Below are 18599 nucleotides of genomic sequence, written 5' to 3'. Positions count from 1 at the left end.
CAGCAACATGGCACAAGTATACATATGTAACAAACCTGCACGTTATGCACATGTACCCTAGAACTTAAAGTATAATAATAATTTTTTAAAAAAGAGAGAGAAATGGAAATCAAAACCATGAGATAACATCCTATACCAATGAGAATGGCTATTATTAAAAAGTTAAAAAAAAAAACAACCGATGCCAGTGAGGTTTCAGATAAAAGGGAACACTTATAGACTGCTGCTGGGAGTGTAAGTTAATTCAGCCATTATGGAAAACAGTGTGGCAATTTCTCAAACAACTTGAACTACAATTACCGTTTGAACCAGCAATCCCATTATTGGGGATATATCTAAAATAATATAATCACTCTACCATAAGGACACATGTACATGTATATTCATTGCAGCACCATTGACAATAGTGAAGACATGGAATCAACATAAATGCCCATCAGTGGTAGAATGGATAAAGCAAATATGGTATATACACACCATGGAATACTATACAGCCATAAAAACAAAAATATATTTTTCTGTGCAGCAATGATGGATGGATCTTGATGCCTTTATCATAAGCAAACTATTGCAGGAACAGAAAACCAAATACCATGTATTATCACTTATAAGTGGTAGCTTAGCAAGGAGTGCACATGGAGAGAGAGAAGGGATAAACAGACACTGCAGCCTACTTTGGTTGGAGGGTGGGACGATGGAGAGTCTCAGATTAAATACCTATTAAGTAAAATTCTTATTACCCGGGTTACAAAATCTGTATTTCAAACCCCTGGGACATGCAGTTTATCTATATAACAAGCATGCACATGTACACCTGAACCTAAATTGAAAGTTATAATTAAAAAAAGAAATGTTACTATATATGATTATTTGTTCCAACAGCTTTTTCTCAAGGTTTTATGTATTTCTGTATATTTCTGTATACAAAACTATGTTTTCTACAAAGAAGGACAACTTTATTTTTTTTCTTTCTGATTTGGATGATTTACATTTTATTTTATTTTGTTTCATTATTTTCTAGTCTAATTTCTCTGATTAGGCTTCTAATACTATTCATGAGAATAGATATTCTTGCCTTTTTCGCTATCTAGGAAAAAATCTTTTTTATTTTTCACTGTCTAATATATTGGCTTGGACCTATTCATATATAACCTTTATAATATTTAGGTAATGTTCTATTCTTCTTCATTTGCTAAGAGTTTTTATTCTGAAATGGTGTTAAATTTTTAAATGCATTTTTTGCATCTATGAAGACAATAGTGACTTTAATCCTTTATTCTGTCAATACAGAATACTGCATTAATTAATTTTTCATTTTAGACTATTTTTATATCCCAGTGATAAATCTCACTTGGTTATAGTGTATTACTCTTATTTTGTGTTGTTGGATTCTGTTTGCTAGTATTTTGTTGAAGGTTTTTACATTTATATTCATTAGAGATATTGATCTATAGTTATTTTTTCTTCCAGTGTCTTTTTGGCATTTGTGAAATCAGTTGAGAAGTATTCCCTCCTCTACAAATCTTTGGAAGTGTTTGAAAAGGGTTGACATTAATACTTTTTTAATTTTTGGTAGAATTCACCAGTGAAGACATCTGGTCCTGAACTTCTCTTTGTTTTTGAATACTAAATCAATCTCACACTAATTATAGGTCTGTTCAGACTTTCTATTTCATCATGATTTAGTCTTATCAAGTTGTATGATTTTAAATATTTTCCATTTTTTCAGGTTATCAGTTTCTTAAATGTAAAGTTGTTCATAGTAGGTTTTTTGTTTGTTCTGTTTTGTTTTATGAGACAGAGTTTTAGTCTTGTTGCCCAGGCTGGAGTGTAATGGCGTGATCTTGGCTCACTGCAACCTCTGCCTCCTGGGTTCAAGCGATTCTCCTGCCTCAGTCTCCTGAGTAGCTGAGATTAGAGGCATGTGTCACCACGTTTGGCTAATTTTGTGTTTTTAGCAGAGACGGATTTTCTCCATGTTGGTCAGGCTGGTCTTGAACTGTTGGCCTCAGGTGATCCACCTGCCTCAGGCCCCCAAAGTGCTGGGATTACAGGTGTGAGCCACCATGCCTGGCCTGTTCATAGTAGTTTTTATGACCCTTTTTTATTCCTTTGACATTAGTTGTACTGTTTCTTCTTTTATTTATGATTTTGAGTCTTCTCTCTTTTATATTTATTCATCTAGCTAAGTTTTATAAATTTTGTTTATTTGTTCAAAAAATACTTCTTAGTTTTGTAATTTTTTTTTACCAGTTTCTGTTATTTATGTCATCTAATCTTTTTCATTTCCTTCATTTTGCTAAATCTGGGTTTCCTTTTTATGTTTAATTCTAGCTAATTGAGGAGTAGAGTTAGATTTTTTATTCAAAGTTTTCTTATTTTAAATGTAGCCATTTCTCATTATAAACTTCCTTATAGTGCTGCCTTTGCTGCACCCCTTAAATTTTAGTATGCAATATTTTTTCATTATTTTCCTCAGTGTATTTTTAAATTTTCTTTTGCATTTTTTTTTTTTTTTTGGCCTACTGGTTGTTCAAGTGTAAGTTGATTGATTTTCACATATTTTGAATTCTTCAGTTTTTAATGTATGTGCTATTTATTTCTAATTTAATTCCATTATTGTCAGGAAAAATGTTTGGTATGATTTTAGTCTTACAATTTTTATGACATGTTTTATGGGCTAACATGATTTATCCCAGAGAAAGATCTGTGTATGCTTGTGAAGAATGTCTATATATCTGCTATTGGGTGAAGTGTTTCCTATATGTTTGTCCATTTTGTCTACAGTGTTGCTTAAGTCCTCTGTTTCCTTACTGGTCTTCTATTGAGTATTCTATCTATTACTTAAAGTGGTTTATTAAAGCATCCTGCTATTATTGCATTCTGTCTAATTCTCCCTTAAGTTCTGCCATGTGTACTTGCTATATTTATTTTCTTTGATGTTGCAGAGAATAAAAATACACATGTGTTCTCCTGATGGATGGACTCTTTTATCAATTTAAAATATCCTCCTGATTGTTTTTGATTAACAGTATATTTTGTTTAGCATATTATAGCCACCCTATTACTCTTCGTTGTCCTTTGCATAGAATACCTTTGTTCAATCACTTAACTTTTAGCCTACATCTGTCCTTAAATCTAAATTTATTGTAGATAAGATATATGTGGTCTTCTATTTAAAATCCATTTAGTCTTTCTATGTCTTTTGATTTAGAATTCATTTCACTTAAATTTAAAGTAGTTATTAATAAAAATTTGTTATTGACATTTTGTTAGTTGTTTTACATAAGTTTTGTAATTCTTTTTACATTTTCTCTGTTATCATCTTCCTTTTTGTTTTGTTGATATTTTGTAATCATATGCTTTAACTTCTTTGTCTTTTTCTTTTCTGTAACTTCTATAGTTTTTGTACATATTATAGTTTTAAACGTTGGTTTCATGCTAATGATAACTTAAGTTCAATTGTGTTAGAAAAACATATTATATTAGCATCTTTCTATCCTACACACACTTTTCTATATTGTCAGCTGCATTTATTTATGCTATATATAGTAACACACTTTACTTATAGTTATTTTAATAATTTTGTATATTAAAATTTATAATATAATTAAAAATGATTTATTCAACACCATTACAATAATACAATATTTTTATTTGTCTGTATATTTACTTTGATGAAAATATTTTGTACTTTCTTATTTTGTTTTGTTTAATATTCTTCAGTTTAAACTTGAAGAATTACCTTTAACATTTCTTTTAAGCTAAGTCTAATGATGACCAAATCCATCATTTTTAATTTTTCTGCTACAAGTCTAGATATTACTTTTATTTTGGAAGGAGAGTTTTACCAGGTCTGCTGTTTCTGATTGCCAGTTTTTATTTTCCCAAAACTTTGAATGTACCACCCCACTTTTTTCTGCCTCTTCAAATTTCAGCTGAAAAACTTCTTATAGTCTTATGGATATTCTGTTGTGTGTGACACAAGACCTTTTTCTTGTTGCTTTCAAAATTATCTCTTTGTTTAAAATGTGTTTACATGTTTCAGTGTGAAGTTTTGGGAGGTTACCTAATTTTGTATCCTTAGGTCCTCTTGGATTTGGATATTCATTTTCTTTCTCAGGTCTGTGTCACATCTGATTATTGTCTTAATTATTGTCTTGTCTCTTTATACTGTGTTTTCCCTAATAATTTTTTGTTGTTGTTGAAAGCTGGGTGTATTTCATGGGGAAATTAATACTGAGACAAGTAGGACTACAGTGTAGGAATTTATGTTTACGTAGCTAGGAGTTCAACTGCATTTTACATTTTTTTTTGTTGTTTTTGCTATAAATTTATTCAGTGACCTTTTTTTGTTGCCCCCTTTTCCTCCTCTTTACTTTGTATCTTTCTTTTTCTTTTCTTCAAGGAGTCTGTCTCTTGCAACTCTCCCAGTGATAGTTCTCTGTTATACTCATGCCTTGTTAGTGTGTCCATAATATGTATTGAAGAGATGTTCATTAATGTTATAATTAAGACTTGGCTTATAGAGTGCACAGTAGCTTTATGTCACAGGGATGTGTCTCAAGTGTTTCATTTTCCCTCTCTCGGAGGCCTATTTTGTATTTTCTCCCATTTCCATTCTAAGCCACAAAAATGTATCCTCCAATGTTTACAGTCTATATATTTAAGTACTTCCCTGTGGCAAATTAAGACCTTTTATCTTAAGTGAGACAAAGATTATAGTGCTGATTACATTTTCCTCCTTTCAACTTTAATACTATTTCACTAACGGCCTTTGCTGGTATCCTTCTCTCCTAAAATTAAACTTGGTTTTTCCACAAGGGACTTAAGCCTATGTAGATGTCACAGTGATTATTTACCACCTTTTTGACTTAGCACCATCAGAGGGAGATGTCTTCCAATTGATCTATTCTTCCCACTGACAGCCTGTTGAAATTCCTAGAGGGGGAAAAAGGAGGGTGCAAATGGACATCAATCTCAATATCACTGTGGCCCCCACGAGCTTCAGACAAACTAGCTTGTACTAAGCCTTCAGCAATTTATAGTTATTTTTAATTTTATGTTTCTATCAGTTAACACCATCTATCAATGATGTTAATATTTTTTCTTTTTCCTCCAGGAAAGCAAATGGTTCATGTGTCTTCCTCCATGAGCCTTCAGGATTTTGAGATGGTCACATTTCCATTGGCTTCAATTTTCTTCTGAGAATTAAGGTTTTAATATTCATGTTTATTAATTTTATTCTGAGTATACACATGAGCTGTTCTAGATTAGATAAGTTTTTTTACTATACGTCACAGTATGTAATAAGTATGTTGGCTTGCCTTTTGCCTATTCATGGCCCCCATGGAGACATGATGATCACCAAGTCAATTGTTCTACATCAGTAGACACTCCATAGATGAATAAGAAAAAAATATTCCTTTCTGCTTACAAATGGAAAGGTGATAGCTACGTTCATTCCCTCCTGAAAGGACCTTCTGATAATGCTATGTTGGTATATAATAAAATCTCTCCATGAGCCACACAGGCTCATGTTTTTCAGTTTTTATGACCCATAGATGTGTAAAAGATCAGGGGTTTATTCTTCCTAGAAATTCAAATATCTAGAAAGATAGCCACTTCAGAATCTCTAGCACCTCAAAACTTAATTTAGATAAGTAGTCCAGGACATAACTCTATTGTCATCTCTGGAAGTGATACAATAGACATTAGCAAATGGCTAGATACCTGTCTCATTATATGTAAATAGCTATTTGAAGGCTAAGGCTTTATACAAAAAATTAGGATGTCTAAAAATATTCTATTTCACCACAGCAGGTTCTGGAAAAACAGTTAATTTTTTGTTTGTCTACTTCTTTTCTTGTTGAAAAGTAAAAGCTTCTGTTCTCAACTTCTAACCTGTCTGAACTGAACCCAAAAGTCCTAATCGTTTTTTTAATGACTTAAATATCATGGTAATATGCACATAATGTATAATTTACCACTGTAACCATTTTTAATTATACACTTTAGTTGTATTAACTATATTCACATTATTGTGTAATCATCACTACTATCCAACTCCTGAAATTTTATCATTTTGAAATAAAATTTTGTGCCCATTAAGCAATAACTCCAAACTACTCCCATTCCCAGGCATTGATAACCAGTATCTACTTTGTATCTATATTTATTTTAATATTCTACGAATCTCAAATACAAGGAATCATGCAATATTTTCCTTTTGTTGGTGGCTCTTTTTACTTGGCATAATTCTTTCAAGGTTCATTCATATTGTAGCATGCCTTAGAATGTTACTCCTTTTTAAGGATGAATAGTATTCCATTGTATTTATATACCACCTTTTATTTATTCAATCAAGCATTGATGGATACTGGTTGCTCTAACGTTTTTTGTCTATTGTGAATAAAGTTGCTATGAACATGGGTTTAAAAAATCTGTTCATCCTTGTTTTCAATCTTTTAGATAAACACATACTTTGTGATCATATGATAATTATATCTTTTTTATTTTTGCGGAGCTTTTATATAGCTTTCCGTTGTGGCTGTATAATTTTACATTTTCATCAATAGTGCACAAGGTCTAATTTCTCTACATCTTTGCCAAATTTTGTTATATACTTTTTTTTTAGTAGCCATCTTAGTGGGTTTAAAGTAGTATGTGATTTGAAGTTTGGTCTGCATTTTCTCAATGATTACTGATGTTTAACATCTGCTCATGTGTTTGTTGAGCTGTAATATAGAAAGAAATGTTCATTCAAGTCATTTGAAATGTATATTCAAGTATTCGTACATTTCAACTGGGTTTTGTTGCTGTTGAGTTGTAACAGATGTTTATGTATTATGACTATTAATTGATTATCAGATATTTGATTTCCAAATATTTTCTCTCATTCTGCAGTTTGAGTTTTCACTATTGACAGTGTTCATGTACGTAAGATTTTAGTACTAATGAAGCCCAATTTATCTAATGTTTCTTTTGTTGCCCATGATTTTAGTTTTATTTCTAAAAAAAAAAAATTGCCAAATCCAGTATGACAAAAATTTTCCACAATTATTCCTTCTAAGATTTTGATAGTTTTAGTTTTTGTGTTTAGGGCTTTGATCAATTTTTTGTTTTGGTTTTCTTTTATTGTGTAAGGTAAAAGTCCAACCTAATTCTTTGCAGGTGTAGATAAGTTTTCTCAGGAACATTATTTGAATAAACTGCTCTTTCTCCATGGAATCATCATGATAACATTTTCAAAAATTACTTGATCATAATATATTTAGCTTATTTTCTTCTCACTATTGTATCCATTGGCCTATATGTTTGCCTTTATGCTAGTACCACACTGGTTGGATTAGTGTAGTTTGGTGGTAAGTTTGAAATCAGAAAGTGTGAGTACTCCAACTTTGTTCTTTTTCAAGGTTTTTATAGATCTCTAGAGTCCCTGGAGATTCCAAAAGAATTTGACAATGGGCTTGCCTATTTTTTTAAAAGTTATTATTATTTTGATAAACAAGTTATAATTGTATACATTTATAGAAACAAAGTCATGTTTTGATAAATGTGTACAAAGCGGAATGACTAGAGAAAGCTAACATATTAAACACTTAGCTTACCTATAATTTTTGTGACTAGTTATTTAAAATTTACTGTTTGTTGTTTTGAAATATACAATAAATTATTTGCTGATTATAGTCATGATTCTATGCAAGAGATCTTAAACCATATTTCTCTTGTCTATCTGAAATTTTGTATATTGTGATCAACAACTCCATGTTTCCTTCCTTCCCACCATATCTTTTCTGATAACCATCGTTCTACTTTCTGCTTCTGTGAGTTCAACTTTATTAGATGCCATGTATAAGTCAAATCATTTGGTATTCATTTTTCTGTGCCTGACTTGTTTTACTTTATCTAATATCCACATTCATCCACAATTTTGCAAATGACAAGATTTCTGTCCCTTTTAAGGCCGAATAGTATTCCGTTGTGTAAATACACCACATTTTCTTTATCAATTTATCCTTTGATGAACATTTACGCTAATATTTTATGTTGGTTATTGTGAATAATGCTAAAATAAACATAAGAATGCAGCTAGCATTCCAAAATATTTATTTCAGTTCTTTTTATTTATTCTTTTCAGTTCTTTACTTCAGGTCATATTTTGGTGTGTGCTCAAATGTAGGATTATTGCATCATATGGTATCTATATTTTTAGGGTTTTTTTGTTTTTTGGTTTTTTGAGATGGAGTTTCACACTTGTTACTCAGGCTGGAGTGCAATGGCATGATCTCGGCTCACCACAACCTCCACCTCCCAGGTTCAAGCGATTCTCCTGCCTCAGCCTCCTCAGGAGCTGGGATTACAGGCATTCACCACCACGCCCGGCTAATTTTGTATTTCTAGTAGAGACAGGGTTTCTCCATGTTGGTCAGGCTGGTCTTGAACTCCCGACCTTAGGTGATCCGCCCGCCTCGGCTTCCCAAAGTGCTGGGATAACAGACATGAGCCATTGAGCTCGGCCTATATTTTTACTTTTTAAAGGAACCTCCATACCATATACCATAATGGCTGATCTAATAATTCATCCTCCAACCAAGAATTTATAAGAGTTCCCATATTCTCCACAGTGTCTCTAACATTTTTAAATCTTTTTATCTTCTTGATAACGTACTTTAACATGTGGGAGGTCATATCTCATTGCCGTTTTTCATTTGCATCACCCCAATAATTAGTGATTCTGAGAAATTTGTATGTACTTATTAGCCATTTGTATGTTTTAGGTTTTTTATTTTTTCTTTTTCTTGAGAAATTTCTGTTCAGGTTCTTTGCCCATTTTTAATCAAGTTATAAGTTTTATTGCTATTGAGATGTTTGCTTTCTTTATGTATTTGAATATTAGCCTCTTATCAGAGGTATGATTTGCAAATATTTTCTCCCAGTCTATATAACGTCTCTTCACTTTGTTCACTTTATTTCCTTTGCTGTGCAGAAGCTATTAGTTTAGTTTTATCTAATTTGTTTATTTTTTGTTGTCGTTGCCTGTGCTTTTGGGTCATAGTCCAAAAAAAAAAAAAAAAAAAAAAAGCCCACAACTGTTTAGATTAATTTGATGGAGATTATTTCCTATATTTTAATACTAATTTTAGGGGTTCTAGTCTTATATGTAAGTAGTTAATCCACTTTGAGCTTATTTTGTTGGGGTAAGATAATGATCTAACTTTATTTTTCTACACATAGACATCTAGTTCTCCCAAGATTGTTTTTTATTATTGGAAAGACTTTCCTTTTCCCACTGTGTGTTGTTGAAACCTTTGTCAAATGTCAATTGATTACCAATGTGTAGAATTATTTCTGGATTTTCTGTTCTGTTCCACTGGCCATTGTCTCTGTTTCTATACCAGCACCACGCTTATTGTTTTGTATTATGATTTGGATTCAGGGTGTATTGTGCTTCAAACTCTGTTCTTTTCACCCAAGATTGTTTTGGCTGTTGGAGCTCTTTGCTGGTTCCATATAAATTTATCAATCTTTGGAATTCCTATTTTCATGAAAAATTACATTATAATTTTGACAAGGACTATATTGAACTTATACATTACTTTGGGTAGGATAGACATTTCCACAGTATCAATTCTTGCAATCCATAAAGACACAATATTGTTTTACTTATTGTGTTATATTTTATTTATTTTATCAGTGTTTTATAGTTTTCAGTAAACAAGTCTTTTACATTGACTAACTTTACATCAAAGTATTTATTTTTTGTTACTTTTGTTTTTTCAGATAATTTCTTACTAATATACAGATATGATACAGAGCTTGTTTCATGTTTAAACATTTATGATTGACAAATAATAATTGCACATATTTATGGAGTAAAATGGGAAATTTTGATATGTGTACATATCATGTAATGATCAAATCAGGGTAATTAGCATATTTATCATCTTAAGCAATTATCATTTATTGTTATAAGGCCATTCAAATACCTATTTTCTAGCCATTTTGAAATAAGTAATACATTTTATTTTATTTATTTATTTATTTATTTATTTATTTATTTATTTAGTGACAGAGTCTCACTCTGTCGCCCAGGCTGGAGTGCAGTGGCATGATCTTGGCTCACTGCAACCTGCACCTACTAGCTTCAAATGACTCTCCTGCCTCAGTCTCATGAGTAGCTGGGATTACAGGCTTGCACCACCATGCCTGGCTAATTTTTGTATTTTTAGTAGAGATGGGGTTTCACCATGTTGGTCAGGCTGGTCTCAAACTCCTGACCTCGTGATCTGCCCACCTCAGACTTCCAAAGTGCTGAGATTACAGGTGTGGGCCACAGCACCAGGCCCTGTAATACATTATTAAAAACTTTAGTCATCTTACTATCTTACTGCACAAACCAAAAATGTTATTTCTCCTAACTGTAGTTTTGTATTCATTTCCAATTTCTAACTATCCCCTCCTAAGCCTTACTTTCCCTATCTTCTGGTAATCAATATTCTACTTTCTACTTCTATGAGAACAACTTTTTAGATTGCTCAAATGAGTGAAATCATGGGGTATTTCTCTTTCCATGCCTGGCCTTATTCACCTAATGTCCTCCAAGATCATTCACGTTGCTTCAAACAATAAGATTTTACTCTTTCTTATCAGTAAATAGTATTTCATTGTGTATAAATATTGGATTTATTCATTTATCCATTAATTGATATTAGGTTGATTCAAATCTTGGCTACTGGGAATACTGCTGCAATTAACATAGAAGTGCCAATATCTTTTCAACATGTTGATTTCATTTTCTCGGGATATAAATTTATTGCTAATACCGCTGGATTCTATGCTAGTTCTATTTTGAATTATTTGAAGAACCTCCACACTGCTTTTTCACAAATGCTGTACCAATTTGCATTTCAAACAGCAATGTAAAGGAGTTTTCTTTTCTCTTCAACCTCATCAATGTTTCTAATCTTTTGATATTTTGAAAGTAGCCATTTTGACTAGTGTGACATGATAACTCATTTTAGTTCTAAGTTGCATTTTCTTTATGATTAATGATGTTGAGAATTTTTTTCTGTCTCTGTTGGTCATTTGCATCTCTTCTTTTGAAAAATGTCTATTCGTGTATTTTACCCATTTTTAAATTGAGTTATTTTGTTGTTCTTGTAGTTTTTCTGTTGTTTGAGTTTCTAAATTAGCTTTAGCCCCTTATCAGATATATAATTTGCAAATTTATTTTTTCACACTGTTGTATGAGGAAAAAGAGTATGCTATCTCTTTGCTGTTGTTTCCTTTGCTTTTAAGAAGGTTTATAGTTTGATGTAATATCATTTGATTATGTTTGCCTTTGTTGTCTGTACTTTTGTGGGTGTATTTAAAAAACACCTAGATTAATGTCAGAAAGATTGCTGTTTCCTCCTAGTAGTTTCACAGATTTGGCTCTTAAGTTTAAGTATTTAATCTATTTAGAGTTAATTTTTATGTGGTGACAGATAAGAAGCTAGCTTTATTCTTATGTATATGGATATCTAGTTTTATCAGCACCATTTAATGAAGAGGCTGTTGTGTGTATTTGGCACCATTGTCAAAAACAAGTTGCCTGTAGATGTGTGAGATTATTTCCGGGCTTTCTATTCTGTTTCATTTGACTATGTGTTTGTTTTTACACCACTACCATACCTTCTAAATAAAATAATAAAACACCTAGTAACTTTGTAGTATGTTTTGAAGTCAGATAGTGTGATATCACCAGCTTTGTTGTTTTTGCTCAAGATTTATTTGGCTTTCAGGGCATCATGTGGCTCCATACAAACTTTAGAATTGTTTTTTATATTTCTGGGGAGAATGTCATTGGTATATTTATAAAGATTGCATTGAGTCTGTAGATAGCCTTGGGTACTATAGATATTTTAACAACATTAATTTTCTAATTTATGTATACAAGATATGTTTCAGTTTTGTGTGTGCTCTTTAATTCTTTTATTAATGTTTTATAATTTTTATTGCAGAGATATTTCACCTTTTTGTGAAATTTATACCTATATTTTATTTTTTATAATATTATAAAAGGAATTGCTTTTGTAATTTCTTTTTCAGATAACTTACCTTTGGGAAATGCTACATATCTGTGAGTTGATCTTATTCTGAAGCTATACTCAATTTGTTTATAAGTTCTAATGGTTTTTTTGGTGGAGTCTTATGACTTTCATATGTTAAATTATGGCATAATCAAACAGAAAAAAAATACTTCTTCCTTTTCTATTAGGATTCCTTTTATTTCTTTCTTGATGAATTTCTCTGGCTAGAAATTCCAATACTATGTTGAAAAGAAGTGGTGATAATGGGCATCCTTGTCTTGTCTTGTATCTTAGAGGAAAAGTCTTTAACTTTTCAATTTTGAGCATACTATATTCACTGTAGGTTTGTCATAGATGACCTTTATTATATTAAGGTATATTTCCTCTATACCTGATATGTGGAGAGGTTTTATGATAAAAGGGTGTTAAATTTTGTCAACTGCTTTTTTTGCATCTATTGAAACAACAAAATAATTTAATCCTTCATTTTTTAATGTTGTGTGTTATTACATTTAGTGATTTGTTTATAATGAAACATCTTTGCATCTCTGAAGTGGATCCCACTTTATTATAGTAAATAATTATTTTAAAATACTGTTAAACTCATCTGGCTAGTATGTTGCTGAGGATTTTTGCATCGAATATTGGCCTGCACATTTTTCTGTAGTGTCTTTGTCTGGCTTTGGTGTTAGGGTAATGCTGGCCTAGTAAAATGAGCTTGGAAACATTCCCTTCACTTTGAGTTTTGAAAGAGGTTGAAAAAAACAGTATTATGTCTTCTTGAAATGTTTGGTAGAATTCAGTTGTAAAGCCATCCAGTCATGGATTTTCACGAATGGGAAACTTTGTATTACCGATTTAATCTTCTTACTCATTTCTTGTCAGTTATTATTATCTACTTTTACATAATTCATGATTGAAACTCTTGCAGGTTGTCCGTGTCTAGAAATTCATTCATTTATTTCAGATTATTTAATTTGATGATGTATTATTGCTTATTGTATTTTCTTATGATCCTTTGTTCCTAATAGTTACCAATCATAATGTTTTCTCTTTCATGTCTGATTTTATTTTTGTCCTCTCCTGTATTTTCTTTTTCTTAATTTTTATTTTTATTATTATACTTTCAGTTCTAGGGTACATGTGCATAATGCGCAGGTTTGTTACATTTGTATACTTGTGCCATGTTGCTGTGCTGCAGCCATCAACTCATCAGCACCCATCAACTCGTCATTTACATCATGTATAACTCCCAATGCAATCCCTCCCCCCTCCCCCCTCCCCATGATAGGCCCCGGTGTGTGATGTCCCCCTTCCCAAGTCCAAGTGATCTCATTGTTCAGTTCCCACCTATGAGTGACAACATGCGGTGTTTGGTTTTGTGTTCTTGTGATAGTTTGCTAAGAATGATGGTTTCCAGCTGCATCCATGTCCCTACAAAGGACACAAACTCATCCTTTTTGATGGCTGCATAGTATTCCATGGTGTATATGTGCCACATTTTCTTAATCCATTCTGTCACTGATGGACATTTGGGTTGATTCCAAGTCTTTGCTATTGTGAATAGTGCCGCAATAAACATACGTGTGCATGTGTCTTTATAGCAGCATGATTTATAATCCTTTGGGTATAGACCCAGTAATGGGATGGCTGGGTCATATGGTACATCTAGTTCTAGATCCTTGAGGAATCGCCATACTGTTTTCCATCATGGTTGAACTAGTTTACAATCCCACCAGCAGTGTAAAAGTGTTCCTGTTTCTCCACATCCTCTCCAGCACCTGTTGTTTCCTGACTTTTTAATGATCGCCATTCTAACTGGTGTGAGATGGTATCTCATTGTGGTTTTGATTTGCATTTCTCTGATGGCCAGTGATGATGAGCATTTTTTCATGTGTCTGTTGGCTGTATGAATCTCTCCTGTATTTTCTAGTGATTCTAGCTAAGGGTGTGTCCACGTTAATTTTTTCAAAAATCAACTGCTATTTTTGTTCATTTTTAATATTACTTTTCTAGTCTCTATTTCATATATTTCTGCTGTCACCATTGTTGTCGCATTCTTCTTTTAACTTTGGGCTTACTTTGTTTTTTTTTTAATTCTTGGCAGTGCAATTTTAGATTTTTTATATGAGATTTTATTGCTTTTTTATATACATGAATTTGTCACTACAAAATTTCTCTGTTACTGCTTTGGCCAAATCCCATACATTTTGGTATTTTTTGTATCAATTATTGTTCATTTCAAGGTATTTTTTATTTTATTTTATTTTATTATTATACTTTAAGTTCTAGGGTACATGTGCATAACGTGCAGGTTTGTTACATATGTATACTTGTGCGATGTTGGCGTGCTGCAGCCATCAACTCGTCAGCACCCAGTCCATCAGTGATAGACTGGATTTCAAGGTATTTTTATATTAATTTATCTGTGAGCCATTGGTGGTTTCACAGCATGTTTTTAAATTTCCACATATTTATGTATTTTACAGGATTTCTCCTCCTATTGATTTCTATTTTTATGTCATTTTGATGCAACAAGATACTATATGTAATTTCAGTACTCTTACACTTGTTAAGATTTATTGTAGGGCCTAACACGTAATCTAACCTGAATAATGTTTTACAAGTGTTTGAGAAAATATTTTATTTTTTTTATTTTTCTGCTGCTGGGTAGAATTTTCTGTAGATGTCTCTTAGACTCATTTGATCTAGAGAGTAATACAAGTACAATGCATTTTCTTCTTTATGTTCTCTTTAGATAATCTGTTCATTGTTGAAATTGGGTTACTGAATTTCCTTACAATTACAATGTATAGTCTATGTCTCCTTTAGGATCACTTAATAATTCCTTTATGCATTTAGGTGCTCCCATGTAGACTGCATATTTATTTAAAGTTATGTGCTCTTGGCTGATTGAATTAACACCTTTAACATTATGTAATGACCTTCTCTGCCTCTTTTTATATGTTTTAACTTAAAGTAGAGCGTGTCTAGTATAATATAGCTACCCTTTCTCTTTTTAGGTTTCTGTATGCATGGGATATCTTTTTCCATTCCTTCACTTTCAGCCTATGTGTGTCCTTACTATTAAGAGTAAAGTGAGTCTCTTGCAGGCAGCATATTGTTAGATCTTTTTTGTTAATGATTTCAGCCATTTGAAGTTTTCTACTTCTATAATAAGTTCATTTACCTTCAAGGTAATAGTATGTAAGAACTTGCTACTGCCATTTCACATTTTTTCCTCACGTTTTGAAGGTCTTTCCTTCTTCTCTTCTTCTTTTGCTGTTTTCATTTGTGTTTTCATGGTTTTCAGCTTTAGTATACCATGAATCCTATCATTTTATATTCCACTCCATGTTTCCTGATTCTATAATGAATTAATTTACTTTCAAGGTAATTGTTAATATGTAAGAACTTGCTACTGCCATTTCATAATTTGTTTCCCAAGTTTTTGAAATTCTTTTGCTCCTCTCTTCTTCTTTTGCTGTTCTCTTTGTGGTTTGATGGTTTTCAGTGGTAGTATACTATGAATTATTTTCTTTTACATTTTGTGAAACTACCATATGTCTACAGTTTGTGGTTATTATAAGGTTTACATAAAACACATTTAACAGGCTACTTTAAGCTGATAACTTAACTTTAACTGCATCCAAAACTCAATATTTTCACTTTGTACTCCATTTATTATGGTTTTAATGTCAGAATTTACACATTAACATGTGTTTACCTTAATTACTTATTGCATTTAAATTTGATTTTAATAGGTTTTTTAGTTTTATAATTGGAATAAAATATTTTATATACCACATTTACAGTTTTAGAGAATTCTGAATATGACTATGTATTTTTAAATAAATCATTAAATGGTATGATTTGAACAGCATTCATATTTTATTTTCTTTCTTCACTTAACTGCATTTAATTTTTGTTTTTATCTTGTGTTGTAATCATAAAGATTGCAACTCTGACCAAAGGTGGAATAAATATTACTGAGAATGAAATTTAACAATAGTGTGAAAGAAAACTAGAACTTCTAAGAAAATTGACCTTAAACATAGAGAATGATTCCACATATTTAAAAGAATAAACACTGTCTCGAGGACAGCAGACAGTTGGGTCTTCCTTCTTCATCCAAGTAGCCTCTCTATGCCTTTTAAGTGGAACATTTGACCCATTTACATTTAAGGACAATATTGATGTGTGAGGTTTTGATACTGTTAGAATGTTGTAGGCTGGTTTTTTTGTTGACTTTGATTGTATAGATGTTTTATGGGGTCAACAGGATATATGCTTAAGTGTGGTTTTGTGGTGGCAAGTATCATTCTTTCATTTTTATGTCTAATATTCCATTTAGAAGATCTTATAAGGAAGGTCTAGTGGTAATGAGCACCCTTAGCATTTACTTTTCTGAGAAACATTTCTCCTTCTCTGACAAAGCTCAGTTTGGCAGTATATAAGATTTTTGGTTAAAACTTTATTTATTTAATAATGCCGAATATAGGCCACCAATATTTTCTGGCTTGTAAGATTTCTTCTAAGATGTCCAAAGTTAGCATAATGGGATTCACTTTGTAAGTGACATGACACTTTTCTCTAACTGCCTTTAAATTATTTTTTCTTTCATATTGACCTCAGAGCATATGATGCCTATGTGTCTTAAGAATGGCAATTATGCATCTCAGTATCTCATGAGGTTTGTCTCAGTTTACTGAATTTGCATGTCAGCCTCTCTAGCAAGATTGAAAAATCATTTCTTGGGCTATATCCTCAAGTATATTTTCCAAGTTGTTTGCTGTCTCTCCCTTTCATTCTGGGATGGCAATGAGTCATACTTTTATCTAATCATATTATCTCTAGATATTTTGTTTCTTTTTTTTTTTTTAATTTTTGTCTACCTGTGTTGCTTCAGTGGAGTTTTTTGCAAGCTCTTGGATTGTTTCCTCAGCTTAAATTATTTTTTTGTTTATGATTCAAGTTTTATTTTAAAATTTCTGCATTAAATTTTTATTTCCAGAAGTGCAGTTTTGTTCTTTCTTAAGACGTTTATGTCATCTTTCAACTCTTTGATTGTTTCCTTGTTTGTCTTAGATTGGGTTTTTAGCTTCTCTTGTATCTGGATGAGCTTTTGAATTCTATGTTTTATATTCAAACCATTTCAATCTGGTTAGGATCCTTTGCTGGGGAGCTAGTGTAATTGTCCGGTAATAATAAGACAGTCTGACTTTTAGACTTCTCAGGATTTCTGCACTAGTTCTGTTTCACTTCTGAGGGCTGATGTTTTCTAATCTTTAGAAGTTGTTGTCTTTTGAATTGGACTTTTTGTTTTATGATCTTCATTGTCATTGATGCTTTGACTGTGGTGCAAGTTGAGGATGCAATAAATAGCTTCATTTCTGTATGCTTCTTGAAGGCAAGTCTCAGTTTCACATTCATGAGCTATATGCTCTAACCATAAGGAACTGTAACCTTTTGCCAAACTTTGTCCCCTGGTCCCTCAAGGTCAATCCACAGCTGAGTTTGAAGAGTCAAGAAGCTCCCTGTGCCAGTAAGGCACAGTGAAGGAAACACTCAAATAGAAGAGTGGGCGACTCTACCCATCCCCACCTCTTTTAGATAGGTAGCACACACCTGATAGAGCTTCCAGTCCATGCTAGCAGTAGAACTTAAGCAAAACCCAATAAGCTAGAAAAAAATTAGGAGCCTGTTTTCAGCATTGTTATACAAAAGAATTTCCAACCAAGAATATAACTTGCCAAATTAAGTTTTATAAGCAATTGAGAAATAAAACTTTTCTCAGCCAACCAAGAACGAGTCAGATTTCTTACCACCATTAAAGGCTCCATCTATCATTCCCCCTGCAAGGGCATCAATTTTACAACTATCTACACAAAAGAACGCACCTTCATAAGAAACAAAAATTGGGTGAGCACTCACAGTATCTAGTTTTAACTCCATATTACTGGAAGTGGCAATCAAGAGGTACAAAAAACAGTCTTAAAGTGCTGACACCAACCCCCAATCCCTAGGCAGTAGCCACACAGCATGCAGAGAGAATATGTGTATTTGGGAGAGGGAGGGTGCAGCAATTGTGAAACATGTAATAGAACTCACTGTTGCGCTGTTTGAGCAGAAAGAAAACTTGAGCAAACTCAGCTGACAAAAAACCCATGGAGGGAGTATTTAAACCAACCTTAGCCAGAGGGGAATCACCTATCCTGGCAGTCAGAACTTGAGTTCCAGTAGGACTTGTCATCTCAGACTGGAGAGCTCTGGAGTTCTGTACTAACTTGAAAAGCAGTCTAGGCCACAAGGACTGCAATTCCTAGGTGAGTCTTAGTGTTGAAATAAGCTCACAGTCAGTGAATGAAGGGGGTAAGTGACCTACAGAAACAAAAGTTGGTACGGCTAGAGAGGTACTGGTGCCTCTGCACCCCTAACCCTAGGATGCACAGCTTGTCCTTCAACTAAAGTAGAGGAGAGGGCAAAGTGGGGAGGACTTTGTCTTGCTTCTTGGATACTAGTTCA

This window comes from Mandrillus leucophaeus, unplaced genomic scaffold (genome assembly GCF_000951045.1).
Source record: "Mandrillus leucophaeus isolate KB7577 unplaced genomic scaffold, Mleu.le_1.0 Scaffold945, whole genome shotgun sequence".
Taxonomy (NCBI): domain Eukaryota; kingdom Metazoa; phylum Chordata; class Mammalia; order Primates; family Cercopithecidae; genus Mandrillus; species Mandrillus leucophaeus.
Note: the sequence above shows the minus strand (reverse complement) of the source record.